General features: G+C 42.5%; 1 long non-coding RNA gene across 1 annotated transcript; it reads left to right on the top strand.

Annotated features, from left to right (window-relative positions):
• The first annotated feature begins 16,852 nt into the window (after positions 1-16,852).
• LOC143412583 (uncharacterized) lies at positions 16,853-18,138 on the top strand. The gene is made up of 3 exons (XR_013093100.1): positions 16,853-16,937; positions 17,108-17,208; positions 17,708-18,138. It is a non-coding gene; the product is annotated as an uncharacterized LOC143412583 (long non-coding RNA).
• Positions 18,139-22,250: the final 4,112 nt, after the last annotated feature.

The following is a 22,250-nucleotide window of genomic DNA, read 5'->3' as shown; positions in this document are numbered from 1 at the left end:
AGCGTGATTCAATCATTCTCTCCCTCTTTATTTATTTTTTAGGTAGTATCATGTTTTACTCACCTGCGGATGATTTGGGAATTACAGATTCCTCCAAGAAACTGGATTGCTTGAGGCAGGGAGCACGAGCCTTTAATCAAAATATCTTCAGCTGAACAGAAGCCATTTCACTGTTTGTGATTAAACCCAACAGTACGCACAGGAAGTCATCCTCTTGAAATCCCTGTAGCTGCTTTAATGAACTCTCACTATTTCCCCAAGAGTCACAAAGAGGACGTGTACCAACATTCCTACTACAAGGATTCATTGAGTCTGTTATCCAGTAATATAAAACTTTAATATCTTCCAATCACACAAGGACGTAAATTGAACAACACACACAAACACGTACACACAAACGCCACACTGCGGCCACAATTTATCGCAGCTTCATCAACCCAAAGTTTGCTTATAAAATCCAAACTAACGGAACAACTCGTAAGTCACACATGCGTCCGCAGCGCTAACAAAAGCCTCCGACTCTCTATTAGCACCATGACATCATCTTCTAACTGCACTGTGTTTCCTCTTTGGTGGAATACGCACTCCACTTAATTAATTGAATTGCGAGGCCGTCCGCTTGGATGCTTGCTTTTCAGCGTTTTTTATTGCGGGCTTCAGTAAATTAATTGGGTGAATCCCTCATTCCCTTTAGTTGGCATCAGTGACAGTCAAAGGGAGATAAAAAAAACCCTTGGATCTTACAAACCTAAAAGACGTCTGATGCTACAACAGAAGGAGTGATTCAAAGGTGCAGGACTGGTTCTAATTCTTCTTTTCATTTTATCACTACTCATACATCTCCCTCATTTGGATTCATTTGATGAGAGGGGCTTTTAGCGGGCTTTTGATCGTTACACGGGTAAAACATTTTGTCATGATTTAACAAGGATTTCTTAAACATTAGCTCAGGTCACGGATGCTTTGTAGCTCGCTCACTTGTGACAGAAGTGGGGTAAAGAAAGAAAGATGCCGTCTTTTAAGCCAGTGCACTCAAAGCACTGCCCTCACAACGCATCTAGCGACGGCTCCTGAAGAGCTGGACTGAAAAGGTTGAGAGTGAGGGAGTTACAGAAGGGCACCTTGACAGGATGGGAGAATCTGAAAAGAGTCAATTTCTCACTTGGGTTTCCTGTTTGAATAATGGCAGGTTTCCTTTTAAAAACAAACCCCAGAATTAGAAGCTGTGACCGGCCACCACTCTGCAAAATGTATTGTGCCATCACTGTGGCTTAATGTTCTCCAAAGGACAAGGAGCAACCTGCAATATTTCAGGCTAGCTTATACAGCCGGGGACACCGTATCGAGCCTCAGATCAGAGGGCTCAATAATGGCTTCATCGCTCTCTCTCGGATTGAAGCGTTGGCGATAAAAAGGGAATCAGGCGCTTTACGCTTTGAGGGCACACGTGACCTGGAAGATTCTCGTTCGCAAAGGCCAAGAGAATCACACTTTGAACTAATACACAGCCTTGACTGCAATTTAGCCTCACCTAATTTCAGAACTGCAGCTCAAATCTCTCTCTCGATTACTTCTGACATTTTACATTTAGATGCTGCACACGAGAGCTCGTTGAGGGGGCGAGAGAGAGAGGCACAGAGAGAAGGTACAGGTTTTGAAGAAGCAACCCGCTGGTGGTTCAAGTGGCACTTTAGGCTTTATTTTATTATTTCTTTTATTCCATTTCCCTCTTTATTAAACCCTCAAACCTTGATCACTCACCAAAAAAAGAGGAAAAAAATTGTAAGACATTCTTATAAGTGTTTGGCCAATAAAGTAACTCAACTGCTTTTTTTTTTTCCACATCGTGAGTGATTTCTATTCAGCACGAGCATTTCTTTTGTGTGACAACACTGCCTGTGTTCACAATTAAACAGTATACGTGGAGATCTTTGCAGGCTATTTCAACACATTCTCATCCCAGGGAGTCAGATGCCACGGGTCTGTCAGATGCTGCCAGGATCTCCAGATTACACACAAGGTGTCCTTTGGCGGCTGAGCCTTGATGCGCCAGCCGTGGCAATATTGTACGCCTAGAGATAATGGTCCTCTTTGAAAGCGATACAAAATATGCATTAGAAGCCCAGAGTGGTGATGATGGAGTAACCCAGACATGTGTAAGCCAGCAGACTGTTGTTCACTTTGTTTTGCTCGGTCTTCTTTTGCTTTTTACTTTCACTTTTGCTCGATGGTTCAATGTGGGACTGAAAAGTACCGGGTGCATCGGGCACTGCAGCCAAATGCCGTCTTGTCCTTAACGTATGACACCGGCAGTATTTAATGGTCTACAGAACTTCTGGATTCCCGAGTGCTTAAATGTTGCAGCCATGAAGAGAGACGTGTTCACAGGTGGAGGGTGTGAAGGTGGTTTAGATCACATGTATGATGCTTGAAGGTGTTTTCATGCACGCCCTTCAGTTTTCTAGCACTTACCTGACACCTTAGCCAGAGCAAGCAACCACACAGCACCCGGTCAGAAAATAGATTTTTTTCTGTTGGTTACCAAGGAGTCCTTGGCATGTCTCCAGGTTACGGGGGATTAACCAAGACAATGGAGGAGACGCTTACCACCCCACAGAATGAAGTGGCATCATTCAACATGTTTGCACTTACACAATCAGCCTATAGTTTGGAGACATCAGCAGCTAGCTTATCATTAGTCTGCTTAGCTTGATGCCATGTGATTAATGGCATTTGTGTCTATTTTTTCAGAAGTGTCTAAATAATAGACACTTTGCATTACTGGGGAGTGCACTGTAATTACCTACTGAGTTCACTGGGTTTGACTGGAACACTGGTGCTGGTGAAGCAGTAGAATTACAGTAGCTCGAGTGTTTGGACCACTTTGCAATCCACTATTATTCAGTAGAGCAGGTCATCCACTGATTTGAAGGTTGGTGGTTCAATGCCTAGATGCTTTACTCTGCATGCTAAAGTCTTCTTGGGCAAGACACTGAATCCTGAGTTGCTCCTGATGATTCATTGGTGTTGGTGTGAATGAGGTGTGTTGTATCCGAGTAGAAAACCACAATATAGTAACCAGTTCAATTAACTTTTGTTTATATAGCACCAGATCACAACTGCAGCTGCCTCAAAGCCAGTCTCAACATTCTTTACAAAGTACAACCAGTACATGTATTCAGTTTGCAGTATCCTGAAGTTAAAAGCTTTTCAGCTGTATGGGGACAGATTTGTGACAGCAGACTGTCCCTTCACGCCCAGTCCTTGGCTGTTTTGCTACGTATCCTTATAGACTTGGAAATCCGCAGTCAAGCCGAGTATTTTGGTGGGTCCTCAGCATCAGTATGAATGCAAATATTTTCGTGCCACAATCTCTGAATTGTGCAACAGATCAGATAAAACACAGAAGAAATCTCAAATGCAAAAGCCACCTTTCATTATTCTTTAACCTTGAGGGAAAGCTGCGTCATTTTTAAGGAGACTGTTGTGCAAAGGCTGAGGAAAGTATCGGCGTTACCCTATATTTTCATCTGTGATCCTGCATGTAGGAGGCAGAGCTCTGTGAGAGAAAGAATCCGCTCTTCAGTGTAAACAGTTGAAATTCAGAGAACAAAGTTGTGTGTGCGTTATCTGTCTAGACTTATCCCGGCTGGTGGAACAGAGCCAGGTGACTGGATGTGAGAGATCAAAGTTCTTGTCAGGCATGCTCAGAATGGAAGCCGAAGCTGGTAGTTACCGAGACTCAGGATTTGCGTCCATCATTGTAAGCCTCTGCCTTTGTTCTTCATAGACCTCTGTAAACACAGCCATTTTGCTATTTCAGCGTGTAACATTCCCATTTGATTCATATCCGCAGCATATTGTTTCATCTGTGATGTCTTTCTCGCCTGTGGAACTAAGAGGACAAAGCTTAAGAAGAGCTTGTCCTGGATAATCAAATCCTTATCTTTGAAGAGGAAATATGCTGCTGTCTTAAAGGACATGGTGCAAAGGACAAGCAAGGAAGCTTATCTTTTCTTTCCCCTGCCTCTACAGTATCTCACTGGGTTTTCTTTGGTTGTTGTTGTTTCAGCCCCTTCCAGTTTTGGTTATTATAGATAACTTCTGTCCATTTTTTCATCTCTTGCTTAAGATGGGAGCGAGTTAGAAGCACCTGACTGAGCGCCAGCATCACAGCAAGGCTTTACTTTGCCCGTCGCTCCCTTTCTCGCTCTTTTTGTCCATCATCGGGCCTCATTCTTTCTCTCTCTCGCACTCTTTTCTCTCGGTATTAAAGCGAAGCAGCCATTCTGTTCCAACCTGCTGTCCGCATGACAGAGCATGGGAGAGATGATGGAAAAGCACTTTGCCCAGGCTCCTGCATTTGAAAGCCTCTTTGAGGAGAGGGAACGGTCTCCAAAAAACTGTGATCCTTCTATAAGGTGCAGGAGAGAAACTGCCAGCAGAATCAGGAGAAATCAGAACAGAAGAAAGCATTGAGCGCCTAAAAAACCGGCGTGTGAATTTAAACCACCTTTTCTTGAGGCGATTCTACTTTACTCTCTCTCAAGGTGCATGAAAAAAGGGAGGCCAACAAACTATACGCATTAATTCTACTCTGCTGGGCTCGGGGAATCCAAGCCGACTGTGTGGGATGAAGAAAATAGAGGAAGGAGGAGGGGGGGAATGAAAACACTCCGCACCCTGCCTGACTAAATGATGGTGTTAGGATTATTGGGGACCACCAGTTCAGTGAAGCAGAAAATGGGAATATGCTTGCGAGGGCACACCAGTTTACTTGAGCAGGAACCGCAGGCTCCCCGAGAGACAGACGGGGCAACCTCAGCAAAACATTCAGCTGAATAAACTGTGCCATACACCGAAGCCTCTAATTGTAACTAATTGGAAATTATTGCGAGCATAAATGCATTTCAGCACCTTATTGAATACCGCATTCACGACACTCTGAAACAACTTTAAACAGGGTGGGGGGGCGTAATCACACACATTAATGTGGCAGTAATGGATTTTTTTGACCGCTTTTGTATACATGCAGTGTTGCAATGCAGGTTCGCTTTTCTTATATTTCCTAAAGCGCACGAGGGATCTAATTAGCCTGGCGTATGCACCAAAAGATGCTCGTTCAGTTATTCGCCCTCTCTGTCATAGTTTGAAAAGGCTAGAAAAGAATGACTTTTAGGGACCGTCTGAGAATTATTCATGGCTCAACCTTATCTCAAATTATTTACAAAAAGCCAGAATTTCTATTTTATTTGGACTAACAGTACTAATCAGTTCATATTAATAACATAAAAAAATCTTTATTTTAATTTCCATTACGTTGCACTAATTAGTGGCTAATCTTCGAGGCTAAAATAGTAACAATAAGTCCAATACAAATATAAATGAACCTAAATTGATAATGATTAATGCATCGACACATGTAAAGCTATAAATTATTTCCTATTGCAACGTTATTGTCTTCTTCTTACTATAATGATGGCAGTGTGTAGAAAGTTTCCAGAAGCAGAACCCCGACAGAAATTTGCATAGTAAGAAATTAGAATAAAAATATAGCATACATAAATAAGCAGTGAAATATACTCATTAATGAGATGCAGCAGCTAAATGTCTATTGCACAGTTCTTATTTAGTGTTTGAATTGTGCACCACTGCTTAGTATGTCTGTATGTGTGTCTGTATGTATCCTAACTGCTCCTGAACGTGTGGACCAACAGAATCAAACAGATTGCACCAACATTGTCAGACATGTAGAGATTAACATCTGTATGTTATGTCAGATTTTTCCTTTAGTTTTTCCTTTATATTCGATGTTGGGTAAGTACCTTAAGATAATTTAATGATCACCAAAATTAACATTCCTAACATTAGTACAGTCACAGAGCCACGGTGTCATGGGAATAGTTAAGCGGTGCCGTTTCAGATAAAGCTCAAAATGAAAAAGTGTAATGCAAATGCAAATTACAACTTGAGATTCAGTTTGTGCTCATGTATATATGAGTTCTGTTGTCAGACACAGTGCTGCTTACGGGAATCAAAATGTGTTGCTTATGATGGCTGCTAGCACAAAAGTCAACAGAGGATTTTATATTGCAGTTTGGAGGTGCGCTTGAGGCTGAAGCTGTGCCTTGGCTGTACCTGTCTACCACAGATTTGATAAAAGATATTGTCTCCTTCCCCAATCATCTCATTGGATGAGTGCACTTTGAAGCAGCTGACCACATTGGGACAAAAAAGTGAGCTACTAATTTCTCTGCTAATATCAGGAAGCCTAGTTAGCATGCTGCATCCACTGACTGGACACAGTGCACATGTCTATATCTCTTCATTTACCTTCTTAGACGAGCTGTTAGCACAAATAATGCAGAGCAACCCACATTATTTGAGCGATAACTGCATTAAAAAGGATTCGAGAGCACCAACGTGATCGAGCTTTCCAGGTCAGCAGAGGTTAAGCCTGGCAGACTGCTGCACCTGTGGACTGATTCAGGCTCTTTTCAGGGTTTAGCAGGTGAGTTCGAGAATGATTTAGTCTGTGTGCAGTCGTACTGAGGGGGCTAGAAGCCAAACCTGTACTTGTGCTTCAAAAACACAGCTAACACTTTTGTTTCTTCTGCTTCAGGTTGAACATTTAAACATGAGTCTTGACATTTTTTGCCAAGTGACTACAAGAGAAACTGCTTTTGCATTTTGCCTTAGCTTAGCTTAGTTTTTCAGCCCCAGAAGTCGTCGTTTGAAATGAACACTGTTGGTTTTTAACGGCATGTCATGAATGGACTGTTTTAACCCAAACTCTAACACTGCCAAGCAAACAGCTCGGAAATGCAGCAAAGCAAAATTATGTGTGAAAACGAAGCTTCTATGGGACATCAGCTGTCAAGCCTCCTTACGTGAACTTTCCAGCTCTCTTTGAAACACGAGCGTCGCTTTTGGCGATCGATATTGCCGCAGCCAGCGCGTCACAGCACTAACGCCAAAGGACACATTGTGCGTATCTCAGAGATGCCAGAGGCTTTGACAAAATGGCAGCATTTGACACGATGGGAATGAGAGCGGGTTGCATGTGTTTCGTCCTCAGCCTCCTGTCTGCCTGTGCCTGCAGGCTATCGTGGCTCATCCAAACAACAGCGAGGCAGAGGAGCCAACTTTTTTTCTTCCTTTGCATCACCTTCAAAATCCTGCCTGACAACCCCCTCAGCACCACTCCTCCTGCCTCAAAGAGCCTTGTGCAATTACTAATTCTCATATGACTCCATTCAGCAGTGTTCACACATGTTGTTTAGGTAAAAAAACAATCTTATAGCAGGGCAAGATCTTGGCTCTTGCACTGTATCCACTTTGAGAAAACTTACAGGACCGATTTCAGCAGCTTGTGGCCACAGGGCGTTTTAAATAATGCAGGCCTGTTGATGGAAAGTTTGTTTAGGGCATTTTTACATTGAACAAATATTGCAAAGCATCCACATCTCCAGGAAAAGCACATCATTCCCAGTTTTCATTAGCAGATTAGGCCCAATTTCAAAACTGGCTGTTAATCACTTCTCTAAGTCATCAAACATGACGCTCGCTTAATTGTTTTATTTGTTTGATTGTCTTTTAATTGCTTTAAACCATTTTTAATTGGTTCATTCGCAAATTGTTCTAATCAATAGTTTATCCCAATGTCTGCTGTGCTTAAATGTGCAATATAATAAAGGACTCGAGTTAATATGCAGCAAAAGGCCACCAAGATCAGGAAAAAGCAGAAAATCCATTTCAGCTACTTGATACTTTTGCACTTATGTAATTATTAAAACATTATCTGAACTGTATGATTATTTTACAAGCTGAATGCTAAAAGTTGAGCAATGTGCCCCAGGCAAAGACGTCATGCTACCCAGTCCTTTAAAAGTTATAAAGTCGTTTTTAGTGAAATCTTTTTGAATTTAATTCATGAGAACCACAGATTTGTTTTATCTCCCCTGTAAGTCAAACTTCCAGCTGATCGCGGCAGCATCTGTAGATCCAGGTCTGATAAAGAAGTCACAGCAGCCTGCTTAACATATGTTAACTCATGGTTACATGATCCGAGATGATCCAGCCGCCGAGGTGAGCCAACAACATCGTCAAACCAGGAAGAGTCGCACCTTCGGGCGCAGAGGCTCGCATTCAATTGCCACTTCCTCTGTAGTTCCATCTCCGATCAGCTTTAATAACTAGCAAAGTGTGAGTTTTGAAGTGCCAAGGCTCAGGTGAGCTGATCCTGGACCAGTGCTCGCGGCGGTGGCTCTATAATGAGGCGCGGTGGGAAGTGAGTGATGAGGAGTTTCCATGGTGAAGGGCCCCGCTGAGGTTACAGAAGCAACAAACGGTTGGTAATCAAGAAGTACAGCCAGAGGCGGTGTCATGCTCACTGGATTGCTCAATCTCCTCACATTATCTTCTCATAACGCAGCTCCACCTCTCTGCTCAGACGCTGCTTTGCAGCACGCGAGGGAGCCGTGGAAAACAGGCTTAGGGAGTCGCTGCCTCGTCAACTCTTTTCTTTAAAAAATCAATGTGTCTGCAGCGTTCGCAAGGAACAAATAGTCTGTTAACTTTTGATAGTGTTAGTGTTGTTATCAGATTTGATTTTTATTTCTCATAATTACAAACACCCACATTTTTCGATAAAGGCTGCAGCTCTTCTAATGGCATGAACTATGCTTTTTTTTAATAACCAACCTGCAGCTTAAATATCAGCGAGAGAGAACATGTTTTTTTTAACTTTTTAAAACCTTTTTATGTTTCTGTTTTCAAAAGTTCTAGAATAACATGCAAAAACATATTTCATCCACCTTGGATGTGAACATGACTGGATCTTGAACATGTGGAAGCACGTCCTTTCGTTGAGTTATTGTGGTTTAACAATGCAAATAGGTTAATGCTCACTTGTAGCACTCCTAAATTATTAAACATCTCATAATATTAATAAAAATCTGCTGATCGATTGTGGTCCACGTGAAAAGTCACCGAACAATGATTTGTGCATCATAAACTGTTCAATAAACCACATTTTTAAGTTTGAGAGATATTTACAGACAGTGAAGTTAAGATAAACCCTGGAAATATCATCATTGCTTTGGTGTTTTTGGCTTGAGTCGTTGGTCTCACCACTTTCATATATTTTCTGGTGGCATGCCAAATGATTCTGATAAAACACACTGTGAAGCCCACCAGCTAAGAAAGGCAGATAAAAGATGAAGCTGAAAATGGGCTTGTGAATAAAGCCAACATTGAGCTGCTGGGAGCCAAATATTTCCTTCAGGAGTTGGTGGAGACCAAAACTGAGCAAAAGGAACAATTATACCCCATAGAACGATAGTTTCATAAGAAAATAATATATAAAGCTTGTGTTTATGGTTTGCTGCTCTATAAACGATGAGGCCCAGCAAGGCGCTAACTACTTAACTAGTTTTTATAAGTTGGCATGATGTATCCACTGTTTTGCACACAGAGTTATATTTGTTAGAGGGAAGTGAAAAGTCCTTTTTGTGCCGTGTACGCCCACAGCAAGAATGAGTGCAGTATGCATATGTGGCTGACAGTTTCAACATATCCAATACGGGAACAGTGCCACAAAAAAAAACCCCGAGAAAGAAGAACCCATCTTTCCAGACTTGCCTTTGAACTGTAGTCTCACCAAGAACTCAAATGGTCTGTCCATTCTTTTAAACCACAATCAATTGGTGCTGAAAAGCCTGGAAAGTGTTCAATGCGAAATGTATTTTTGTGTTATTTTTATTCAGCCGAGTCCTCTTGATCTCGGCTTCAAACCGCCACATTTCTCCTCGGGGAGCTTACAATGACTCACATTCAGGCCAGGAAACCAGGAGCGATTGAGCAGTTTCAATCACACGCATGAAGACTTTTTTTAAAAGAAAAAAACAAGATCAATCAATAGCTACCTCTCAAAGTTAACTCACAAAATTTACTTTAATCGAAGCCGTCAGTCAGGCCGAGACGCTAAGTAACCATCTCTGTTGCTCATCGGTGCTTGAATGCCAATGACCTGAAATCACTGACTTCAAACGAGCTGGAAGATAAACCTATAAAGCTAAAGACTGTCTTTGTGTCCTGAGAATGGCTCGTGCTCCACATTTCTCTGACCTAATTTTCCTTTTTCACAGTCAATAACTAAACTGTGCTACTGCATCAAAATGAACAGATTTTAATTTAATGACTATGGGAGATAAAAATCCTCCACTAGCATCTACTGCAGGAAAAAGACCAGGGTCTACAGTTTTAGTCAGAGGTCCAATAGCACCTGTGCTTTACGGGTTACAAAATGTAGGTAATATGTCCATAGAGGCATCGTGATTTCCCCCAATGCTAAACCAAACGACACCATATGAAGATAGCTAACATTTTTGTAATTGGGTCATTAGGTTATACTGGAGAAGCCAAAGGTTTCCCATTGGCTAATTAAAGCCACCACTAAAATCTCAGGACTTTACTGAAATAAGTGAGTAACCAGGCAAAATGCAAACTGGTAGAGCTCCATTTGGTAAAGGTCAGGGCAGGTTTGGGTAAAGAATCGTTGTTATTGCATTACCCTGGAGTGCTTCAAATGCAGGCCACGTTGTACCAGACACAAATAATTGGATGTTGAGTTTACAATTTTATACACTTTTTATATATAAAAGAATCACGAAATAGTGAAGATGACATGAAAAGACTAAGATTCCAAGAGATGTGAGAAACTGTTGTTTCTTTCGTCCATCGGAGATGTAGCATTGCTACTATCCGTCAAAGATTTTGGTAAACTAACACTTGTGATGGCGAACAGGTTTTCTGTTTGATTGTCGTCTTATTAGGAAGCTCTGGAAAGCAGTTAAAACTCAGCTCCAGAGCTTTCTGCTAGCACATGAAAGCACCAATCTGCAGACACGCAGGCAGAAACCAGCTGTCATTTTTCTTCTTTCATTCATTTTCCTAACAGACTTCGTCCAGGGCTTAATGCATTGTTTCTCTAATCCTCGTAAGTGTGTTATGAAATCCAGCTTGAGCTCTTTTATTCTAGAGTGTCCTGCACAAAAAATGGAGCCAGAAGCATACATCAAGTCCACCGTTTTTGAATTTCTCCCAGTGACGGATACGTCTTGGAAAACAGATGTGAGCTGGTAGCCAAAAACAGAATGGCTTCCCAGCACCGGGACCTATACATCATTGTAAATAATTCACAGAAGTAAAGCTAGCTTCCCGGGGCCAGCGTACACCCAAGCCAACATGTGCTCCATCTTGCTCACTGGGAAATTCTCCAGCGGCACAACATTGACCCAGGGCAGCCATCTTGGGGACACGTTCCAACAGGAGAACATTACTCCTCGCCCTACAAATGTAGTTTTTATTAGGTGCCAAGAGTGACAAGCAAATCGGATTTTCTACTTTACTTGTTCCTTATCTTGTGTAAATTTCAAAGTGTCACTTCACTGAAAAGTTTAGATTACTTTGGTGTCCACGTCACGGTAAATCCACTTTGGTCAACATCTACAGTGGCTTGGACAGAGTTGTAGCCTGAAAACACACTGAGATGGAACAAGTGGAACAAATGCTCTTTTCCCCATGTGTGAAAAATCACATATTCGGCTAAGAAGCTGACGAGGAGAAATGATACGCGCAGTGTAAAAGGAACATTTTGCTTCACAATTAAAACGAGCCATGACTGAGCTTTGGATGAAAAACTCTGATGCATGCATTTTCTTTAATTATAACAATTCTGGATTCATGTTTTACAGTATTTTATCCCTACAGGGTCCAACTGTTATTACAGACACGGCCGCAGCCAATCCGCTGCTTCATGCGCCTCTACGAGCGGTAACATCTATCTCGCAAACCTCCAACCTGGAGGGAAAGGGTGTTGGGAAAGGCTTAAAAACACATTAATGTTGAATAAACAACAATATTAGATCGTTTGTCTTTAGGCTACAGACAGCGAATACAGGCTCTCCTGCAAACCTGAATTTCCAGACGGTGTTTCAAACGTCCACAGGAGAAGAACCAGGAAGTTGTAGTTGCACTTTTCATTTCAGCTGTTGTTTCAAACTTTGAAAGATAATCATAAAAATACCTGAACCCCAGTCGTATACCATGAAAATAATGTATTCAATATTGTATTTTACACACTTTATTATTTAGACGATGACATATTTAATCGTTTTCTTGTGTTTCCCAGCGTTCTGTCATCTCATTTTACTGTGTGCTTCCCCTCTATGGCATAAAATAGATCTATACAATGGCAATGCAGAGAGAGAGAGTGAAAGAGCACAGAGGTGGGACTGCATGTGAGCTGGCCCTTATTGGTAAGGCGAGACATTTTTTTCCATTCGCATTACCGCGAGGAGAGAGGCGCCGCGGGGGACTGTTTTGGGGACACATCCTCAGCCGAGGAATCATTTTTAATTCAGGTGCCCTAACTTATTTTATCAGCTCTCAGGACTGCTGCTGAGTAAACACTTTTAAAATTGAAGGTGAGAAAGCCCCTCTGGTTTTGGACATAAAAAATGCATCAGCTGTGTGAATGTAGAACAGTATATCATTCCTGAAAACACTGCAGCTTCCAGTTCAGCGCGCTACACCTTTCGCCATTTCTCCGATGCCGTAAACCTGCTTCAGTGCGCTTTGATAGTGCATCAGGTTTAAGATTGGGAGCTTTTGCACGCATAAAGAACGATACCGGTGCATTTTCTGCGAGCTTACGATGCTACCTGTTACCTGAAATAACATGTGAATCCCTTTGCAGCTGATTTGAGCCTTTTCACAGATATAACTGCTGGGCTCCTATTGATTTTTCAAATAGCTACCTGTGCTGTGGCCTTGCACCGAAGCCCGCACGCTGTTTGAATGATGACACTCTTAATACATCAACATGCCCATCTGAGACGAGCTGATGCCGGCCTGCTCAGCCGTGTAATGGCACCTTTTGTGTTTCAGTCGAAGCAGGCAGACTGATCTGTGACACGTGTAGGGGAAAGATGTCAAACAGTTCTGTGCTGAATCACAAAGACACACGTCTCTGTTTAATAAATGTGTTTGTGGGTTTGGCTGACGTCAGGGAGAGTCGGCGCGTGTGGGCGATCAACCCGTCGAAACCTGCAGCTCCTTCAGTCTGCCACCGCAACTCGTTGTGCGATTCAAGTCGTCTGACACTGAGCTAGTTGTGATGTAGCCACAAGCATCCAGTTTCTCAGGTTTGAGAACGTTTGATGCCTTGATGCAGGAGGTTGATTATCAGAGTGTTGCTAAAGAAGCTGGGATTTATGGATATCATTTTGGACTTAAAACCTTCATCTCCTCCTCTCTCGAGTTGATTAACTGTACTCAAACTTCCCAGTGCTGACAATTAACCTTATGTCAGGCTGCTTTCCTGAAATATCCGTGGCCCATAGTTAAATCGACCAGACCTGAGGCTTCCTGCCTCCTCTAGCTGGGCTCTAAGCTGACTTTCAGCTGACACATCAACGCACTGCTGATCCATGGCAGTGATAACTTTTAGCTGTTGTGACACGAGGGACCGAGATTGTTTTGTGTGCGTAGGTGTGAGGGCCAGTCGGTCATTGGAGCTGGGAGGATTTATCACCGCATGCCTGCTATTGATTTATACTGAAGCACTTGTCAAACCATCCCCCAGCCCTGCACCACCAAGCCTACGGCCTCGTGTGCTTGATTTCTCTCTGAGTGGTATCAGCTCCAGAGGAGCAGCTAATCCCTCGTGCTAATAAACTGTAACCTTCCCTTGATATAAAACATTGATTGTTCGCATGTACAGACTGTGTACAGTTGCAGTAGTTTTTGTACTTAGCTCTCTTCTTTTTTCAATACTAAAATAGGATTGTAGGATTGTCTCCAAGCTTCACAGCTACAGTAAATAAATAAAAGTGTTTTTATTTCTCACAGCAAGTCAAGTTGAACCTATTTGTAAAGCTCACTGTCACATACAGTATCTCACTGCCTTCCCTGTTTTTGACTCAGCCGAAAAACATTTGTAATAAAACAGAAAATAACCTTAAAAACCCAAACACATAAATTTAAAACCGAACAGCTCAAGAGGAGGGCTGACAGTGGAGCAGACACTGCAAGAAAAATGACAAAACTCCTACAAACATGCAGATCTCGTGTGTCAAAGCTGCACAGTTTCTCTTTTTTATACTAGTAATATTTTAATATGACAAAATGTGCAAAAAGGCTGGAGCCAAACAGAAGTTTTATATATATCATGATTTCACCAACATTCATTTCAAGTAAATGAGTCTGACTTTACCTTCGTGGTGCTTTATGAATAAAATTGCTTTTTAAAGTAACTAATAAATTGTATAAGAAGACATAAAACAGGTTTGTAATAATCTAATGTTAATGTGACTTAACATAGTATAAATGAAACCTCACTGCATGAGTCACACCAGAGCTCACATTTTGGGTTAACCTGCATTGCTTTGATATAGTGCATTACAAAGAAATCCTATTATTTAACTATGAAATCTACAGAAGCTTGTAAAAATGGACCCCGACAATATATATGTACTTGTGCACATACACGAGCAATAAATCATATAAAAACCTACTGACATTCATCGTCCTGTAATTCAGTTCAATTCATATTTATGGTTTGTTGATAATCTTTAAAGTAAATTCTTTTTGAAAATCACTGAAAAAAGAGAGAAAAGGGCTGTTTTATAATAAAGGTGATGCAAAATCGTAATTTTGCATCTGGATCCAAAATGAAGCCCAGTCCAAAGATACTGTAGTTGTATATTAACAATGTGCAGATGCCATCAGTGGTCCAACATGTATCCCAGTGTGCTTGGTTCAAATCTTGTTTGTTGGCATGGCATCTGTCTTGGCAACAGTTTCTACAGTCATCTGTAAAATGCAAACAAATATAAGGGTCCAGAAAAGATGTTGGTTAAATTACAAAACAAATCAGGCAAAACAAAAGAAAATCCATACCATGACGTTCCTCGGCTGAAGGACATTAAAAATGCTAAGATGCTGCGATGGCGTGCAGGTGTGACAGACTGAAGATTCTGAGGGTGTGGATTTGTCAGCTGATGCCATACTGAGGAAAAAGCACTTGTGGGAAAACTTTATTTAATTTCATCCATTTCCTACCAATATGCTGCATCACCAGAAACAATGCTCACTGGTACTGTTGCCATCAAATAATTAGCAACACCTGCCATTTGATTGCTCACACCTGTTGCTTGCCTGATGAGACAGTTGTACAGTGACAGTGCTGATTATGATTGTGTGGGCTCTCCGTCCACAGTGAGGCATTCTTCTCAATTCCATTGTGTCCAAGTCATTTAGCTAACCTGTCTCTTCTGCTAACTCTGACCCTGAAGTCGATATTTTCATTTGTCATGCCCAATAAATGTGTCACATATTCAGAGGCTGAGTGGCCAGCTGTCTGTGACCCTCTCTGCTATCACGCAGAGGCCAGTGCATCTCATTTGTCCCGTCTGATAAAACCCTGTAAATGTTCTTATACATCAGTGAGGCCAGAGCGAGGACACGGTGGCTGCGGTCGAACAGATCTTTTTACTTTGAAATGTTTGTTACTGAGTGAAGAGTATAAAGCAGAAGATGATGGTCAGAATTTTACGTGGAAGAACATTAATCTGAATTTAACCCCCACTACATCTTTACCTCTAAGAAACTCTTCACTGCAGGCGAAAGCGCATCAAATCTGATTTTTCTGACCCTCTGCGACCCATCTATCCGATCATGCTATGACAGTGTGAACGGCACAAATCCGATATTTTCAAATCCGATCTGGGCCACTTTCTTATGTGGTACTGAATCCGATACATATCCGATGTTTCAGAAAGCGACTGCTGTTTGAACGGTCATGTCGCATTAAATCCGTCTTTTACGTCACTGACACAAGACAGACACCAATTATCAGCGCTGGAGAAGACATCGCGAACGCTTCCTGGCCCTCCAGTGTAGATGTCAGTGAAACTGTTGGGAAGACAACGTTGGAGAAATGTGAACATTTTATTTGTTCTGTATAATCTGCAGATTCTGACAGAAATCTGCAGCTATCCTTTGAAGCACCGCTCCTCTAAAACAGCAATAAGGATCATTATTAGGTTATTTACATTATTATGTAAATAACAAAATAACTTAAAGCAAAAACTGGGAAACGTGAAGTCCGAAGTCTTTATATTAAGGGCATCAGTCAAACATACTGTTGCTCTGGGTCTAAACAGAGCGCGTTGTGTGTGACGTCTTCCTTTGTGCATGCGGCGCTTTGAGCGTTCACACTAGAGCGCGTTTGCTGTCGCATTTTATTTGTAGTGTGAACGAGCAGACAAAAAAAATGGGAATTTATCATTAAGACCTGCAGAGTGAACGTAGCCTTAGACACATCTCTTTACCTGTCAATTCAGCTTTCTTTTTAATACCACTTATTTTTCCACAGTCCCTGTCCTACCTTTTTTTTTTTTTTTATGTGCGTTGCTGTCAAAAATGTCTTTATGAATTTATGAGACATGTGATTCATTACATTTTGGTTTCATGTACATTTTACACAGTTGGAGAGCTTTGAACATACTGACACTTGCACAGTCTTACGGACCACTCGGAGCTTTTTGAACTGACCCACTGTTTCCTGTTTCGTTGTACGATTGCACCAGGTATGACTGTGCAACGACAGCAATGAGTTATCTCTCTCTGTGCATGTCTTTGGAGTGTGCGAGACAACAGGGCACCAACAAGCCCACCAGACACACGACACAGATATCTGATATCAATATCGAACCTCTGAGGTGAAGTTTTTAGATAGTCGGCAACGTCTCCCTCTCTTCATTCTTTTTTTTTTTTTTTCTTCTTTGAGGATGACAAGAACAGACACGCTTCACTCGACCACAAGTTCAACAGGAACGCAGAGAAAAAGAGGACAACACGCTAAGAAACAGGTGAGAAAACACGCTAAACACGCAGGTGGAAGGTCTGACGGCAGGTTTTCAGTTATAATATGGAGCTGCTGACCTGAACCCTTTTTGGAAAGGCAAAATAAAAGACAATAAAAGAGTTACCAATGTTGATGATGCTATTGATGACATGCTTGATGTCACTTCCTCCTCAGGTGCAGGGCACTAATCAGGTCCAGCGTGCTCCCCGGGCATTATATTGTCTGAAACTCAACAACCCAATCAGACGGGCTGCGCTCCATATTGTTGAGTGGAAGTATCCTTTACTGTGACCGTAAGGAGAGGTTAATTAGTCCCAGGTTAAAAATGACTTTATTGCTTTTTTTAATGTTATTTTCTGCCATATACTTATAATGCTGCTTAAATGTTCTTTTTTCTTTTTTCTTTTATTGGATAGATTATTGTCGAGTGTCAGTTTATAATCAATGACACAAACAAAATATATATATTAATAGATTATTTTAACTGCACAGAATTTCGGGGTATAATTGGGCTGCATAAAGGGCTAATATATAATTATACTCATCCAAAAGTACTTTGTTAGAGTCCTAGAATTGAAATATAGAGCTGGACATCTGCAGAACAGGTCCTCCTTAATATATCTCCAGAGCCAGCAGGTGACAGGAGAAAATCTCATGTAATGCCGATGATGTTACACGATTTATAGGTCTGCGAAAATGTCATGGAGTGGTTAAAATTGAGTCCTCGTGTCAAAAACAAAGCTTGTTTTTAGTTTTTTCCTGAATGTAACTCAGGCCATTTGACATCTTCATCCTGTTGGCCATCTTTGCAAACTGTGTCGCCCTGGGAGTTTCCAAACCATTTCCTGAGGATGACTCCAACTCCACCAACCATGATCTGGTGAGATAAGACACACAGTCACAAACACACTGGACTCAGGTAGTTAAAATTTCTCATGTCATGATCAACCATAGAGACCTTGTAGTCTCACATCAAACAGAAACATGGAAGTTTGGACTTGGTGATATTTATTAGTTTCCTGGAGCTGTACTGTGCTTTCCCTCTGGTTCTAGTCTTCATGCTAAGCTAAGCTAAGTTCTCCTCGGTCAGTCTCTGTGGTGGGAATGAAAGTGAAATGCATGACATGCTAAATCTAAGCTCCAAAGAAGGATTTACCATATTTGGACTACAGGGAGGACTGCTAAGCAATCAACCAATCACGCAAGCTTGGATAGAAGCAGCATCCATAAACTATATGGGTGCAATGCACAGAAATACATAACCTTCCTTTTTTTTTTTTTTTTTTTTTTTGGCCTGTCCCGTTTGGCTCTTTTGCATCAGAATTGTTGTCTAAAGGCAAAGAAAGATGCCCAACGGATTTACTTTACCAAACTGACCATCCCAGCCTTGCCGTAATGGTCCATTTGATTCACCTTTTATTGTTTATTTTATTTTCACTTACTGAATACGGGACAGACTTGACTGGGGGAAAGAAGGGGAGAAAGAAAGAGGGAAAGAGAAACAGCTGAGAAGAGGGACGGGGGAGAAGGGCAAAAGACAAAAACCAACAGAACGGGCAGAGAAAAAAAAGCATATATCAATCACCTGGATCACCTGCTGAGAAAGAAAAAAGAAAACAAGCAGAAGAGAACAAGAGTAATAGAATAAACAACATCACAATGATATATGGGAATATGACAGTAAATACTAAATATTAAACATTATTGTGCAGCACATAAGATCAACAGAACACAGTGTGCTTTGAGGTAGGAGCCAAAAAGGGTGTAGTTTGTGGGTGTGATCACCCGTGTGTACACCTGTGAGCATGGACGCGCTTGTTTTTTGTTTTTTAAAAGGTTTCTCCATGTAATAATCTGCTAGAGGGTGTGGGGGGGCCACAGCCCCGTCCTCCAGGGCGTGAAGCAGGTGTGGAGGAGATCAAAACTCCAGACATCCAGAGGCCCCCAGAACACAAGAGACCAAGGAAGACCAACAGAGGGGAGCTGCGCCACTGTCCCAGAAAGAGCTGAGGAGAGTCCCAGATGAGGGCTCACTCAGCAGCCGCGGAGCAGAAGCCAGGGGGGGTTGCAGTGACGCGCCCGTGAGCTCCGCCGGCAGCCAGCTGCGCCTGAGTGACCGAGCCCCAGGCCGAGAGGCCGGGGGCACCCCACCCCCGAAGTGGCCCGAGCGAGCCCCAGGCTCCAGGCCCCGATAAGCGGCCGCCAAGGAGTGAGCCGGTGTGTACCTGGACGCCCATCCCCGGACACAAAGAACCACCAACGCACCGACACCTGAGGGAGTCCGCCACTGGCAGGGAAGTGGTGGTAGGGGGAGATAGGCCTCCAAACCTTGGAGGGCCTGAGATGTCCCCAGAGAGGTGGCGCCTGATACCCAACCTGACATATAGACACAGACATACAGGCACACACAGATACAAACATCCATTCCCACCCTCATGCTCTCATATGCACATACTCCACACTCAACCAACGTGGAGACAGACATAAAGAGACGCTGTACACACAATCACACTCCCCAAGCGTACTCTACAAACCGGGTCTAGGTGCCCCCGCCCCTGGAGGGGGGAACTGCACCCAGACCCAGGTGGTGTTTCCCTTTTCCCTGCGGTGGGGGGAGGCAGGCCGCCCCGACTCCGCAGCAGCAGGAAGGCTCCACACTCCAGACCGCAGTCGGACGGCCAACTCCTCCTCCTAGTCCTAGCCCCCCTGCTCCAGCAGGTCGCAGAGAATGGGGGTGAGAGAAGACTCCAAACCTCCCTCCACCCGCTCATTGTAATGTTGATGCATGTGTGTTCTAAGGTGCATTTAAAACCCAGGAGGGCTTGGAGCTACCTGCCAGAGAGCAGCAGGTAAGCGCATGGTCCCTCCTGCTAGCCCTTAATGTCTACGTGTATTTAAAATTGAGAGGTGGGCAACGACGCCAGGGGTGAGGTATACACCCTGATGGTACTTTGGACTCCGTGTATCGTGCCCACCCCCAAGATCCTATATGTATGTGTAATGAGAGTGTGAGTAATGTGAATGTCTAAGTTGTGGGATAAAATTGAGGCAGAGGCAGCCAGAAGGGGACAGAGGGGGGGGGGGGGGGGGGGGGGGGTAGCCTCCTCTGCACCCTGGTGACATACCCCTACTCCAAGGCCCTGCATGTGTGGGTGGTTGTGGTGGAGCGGGAAGAGGGAGGCCGCCCCTCTCTTCATTCTTATAACACAGACCATCAGGATCTGGCCGACTTCATACTGACACACACCTCCCAGCTGAAAACAAGGCCCAACAGGCCCGACATCCATCCTCCAGCCTTTGGTCTGCTGCCTGCCAAGGACCAAAGCTTTGTTAAGTCACCTGTCAGATGAAATTACTCCGATGCTAGTTGCCCGGTGAGGTGACGGCAGGGATCCCGGGCCGTGCAGGCGCCGTGGCTCCACATGGACCCACGGCGTGTTGCGGAAACGCCAGGGGAGGGAGGGGGGGTTTGCAGAGCACATGGACGCATGCTGTTGGGTCTCGCGGAGACACTTACACAGATCCACTCTCGCCCTCACGTTATGGCCATAATCCAGAATGACACTTTAAAAAGAACACACTGGTTTCATTAGTGTGCTGACAATGCAGCACTATGGCCTGTTAATGGTGAGCTCTCATAGGCTTGGCAGTGAGGAAAAGAACTTTAATCAGTGTCTCACAGGTACTGCAGTTGCCAGGGATACTACACTAAAGAAAGCATACAAAAGGACTAATGGTGTCCTGTTGCGCTCGTTGGCTTCTGGAGTCCGTTTTAGTTCCAACATTCAGATTTATGGATTCAAGAGCTGCAAAAGAAACGAGAAACACTACAACTCGCACTGGAAATGATGCACGCAGATACACTGCCGTGAGGTCATTTTTAAATACAATTATGTCACATATAATATAATAATTACCTGGTTGGTGAGTAAACGTTCTTGCCAACAGTTCTGTCTTCGATTTACTGCAATGTGCATTTCTTCACTTCAGTCCAAACCTCATTAAATGTATTTATATTTAATAAAACAGGGACGTATTTAATAAATAATGTTTGTTCTCATTTATTTCAATTTCTCGCCGTCATGGTAGCGCGGTGACTAATAATGGGATGTGGGAGTGGACAGCACATTAATGTTTACCTGAACAGAATGTGAGAAGCAGAAGTAATTAGTTGTGTAACTAACGATGTCAGTTATTTGCGCCGTTAATTAAGAGCGGTGGATGATGCATTCAAATCCCTCATCTAGCTAAAAGTGTCATTACGGCCATGTGAAAATATGTTTAAATAAAAATGTCAAGTAAAACCACTTCAGCTGTTCAAAACTAAAAGTACTCGAGTACTTGGGTAGTTTCCAAGTCGAGGTCCAGCATTCTTCTCCTGACAAAAGAAGACATTAGCCGGACAAAAGTTCACTCTGAAATGTTTTCTGCTGCAGGATGTAAAAATAAAATAATAATAAACAAATTATTTAATTAAAGGCCCAAACTGAATAAATTCCATGTAAAACAGGAGGCAAACCAACTAAATGAACCTTCCAGAGAGGACAAACCAAATCCCACAAAACAAAATACACATAAAATACAAAACATTAATTCAGTAAGTAGAAAAATATCAAAATCTATTTCAAAAAGGGCTGCAGCCTTTCCAGTATTATGTTTGTCCTTTGGTATGTCTATTGTCTAATCCAGTGATTAATATTTAGTTTTCTTTCTTCTTCTTTTTTGGCATTTAAAAGACAGATGTTCATTAAAGTGTGTTTATTCTTTCTTATAATTGTGTTCTTTGGGATCAAAGCCAAATGGAAATTGCTTTGAGTCTAATGAAACTTTTTTTTGGACAATAATCTTCTCCAAAAGGTTTTTTATGTCTCTGCCAGATACAGTGAAACAGCAGTCCTTTAGCCTGCGTTTGGTACATATGTTTGTTATTGATAGTACAAGAACCCAGCGTGGCAGGTTATAGATTGTCAGATTAACTATTTATGGGGCAGGCTGATTTCCAGTCCTGTGACTCTTTGCTCTCTGCACATAATGTGATGTTACTACTAAACAGGAGGTAAACATCCTTGGAAACGATATGCAGATCCATCCAGGGCAGATAAACCTGGAATGCAAAACATGCAAAATGAGAGATTCTCAAAGTTTTGGTCGAGTTAATGATCAATAATCAAAAAAGCTGATTTTGTGATTTATTTACATGCACATGATTCAGACGTGTCACATTTCTAAAAGATCACAGAACTTCTTTAGGTGATGTAACAACATCATCGCTCATCAATCAGTTGTTCATCACTGTCTGAAGTTTCATTTCACTCCT

The sequence above is a fragment of the Maylandia zebra genome, linkage group LG15 (assembly GCF_041146795.1).
Source record: "Maylandia zebra isolate NMK-2024a linkage group LG15, Mzebra_GT3a, whole genome shotgun sequence".
Lineage (NCBI taxonomy): Eukaryota > Metazoa > Chordata > Actinopteri > Cichliformes > Cichlidae > Maylandia > Maylandia zebra.
Note: the sequence above shows the minus strand (reverse complement) of the source record. Positions and strands in the feature narration are given on the sequence as shown.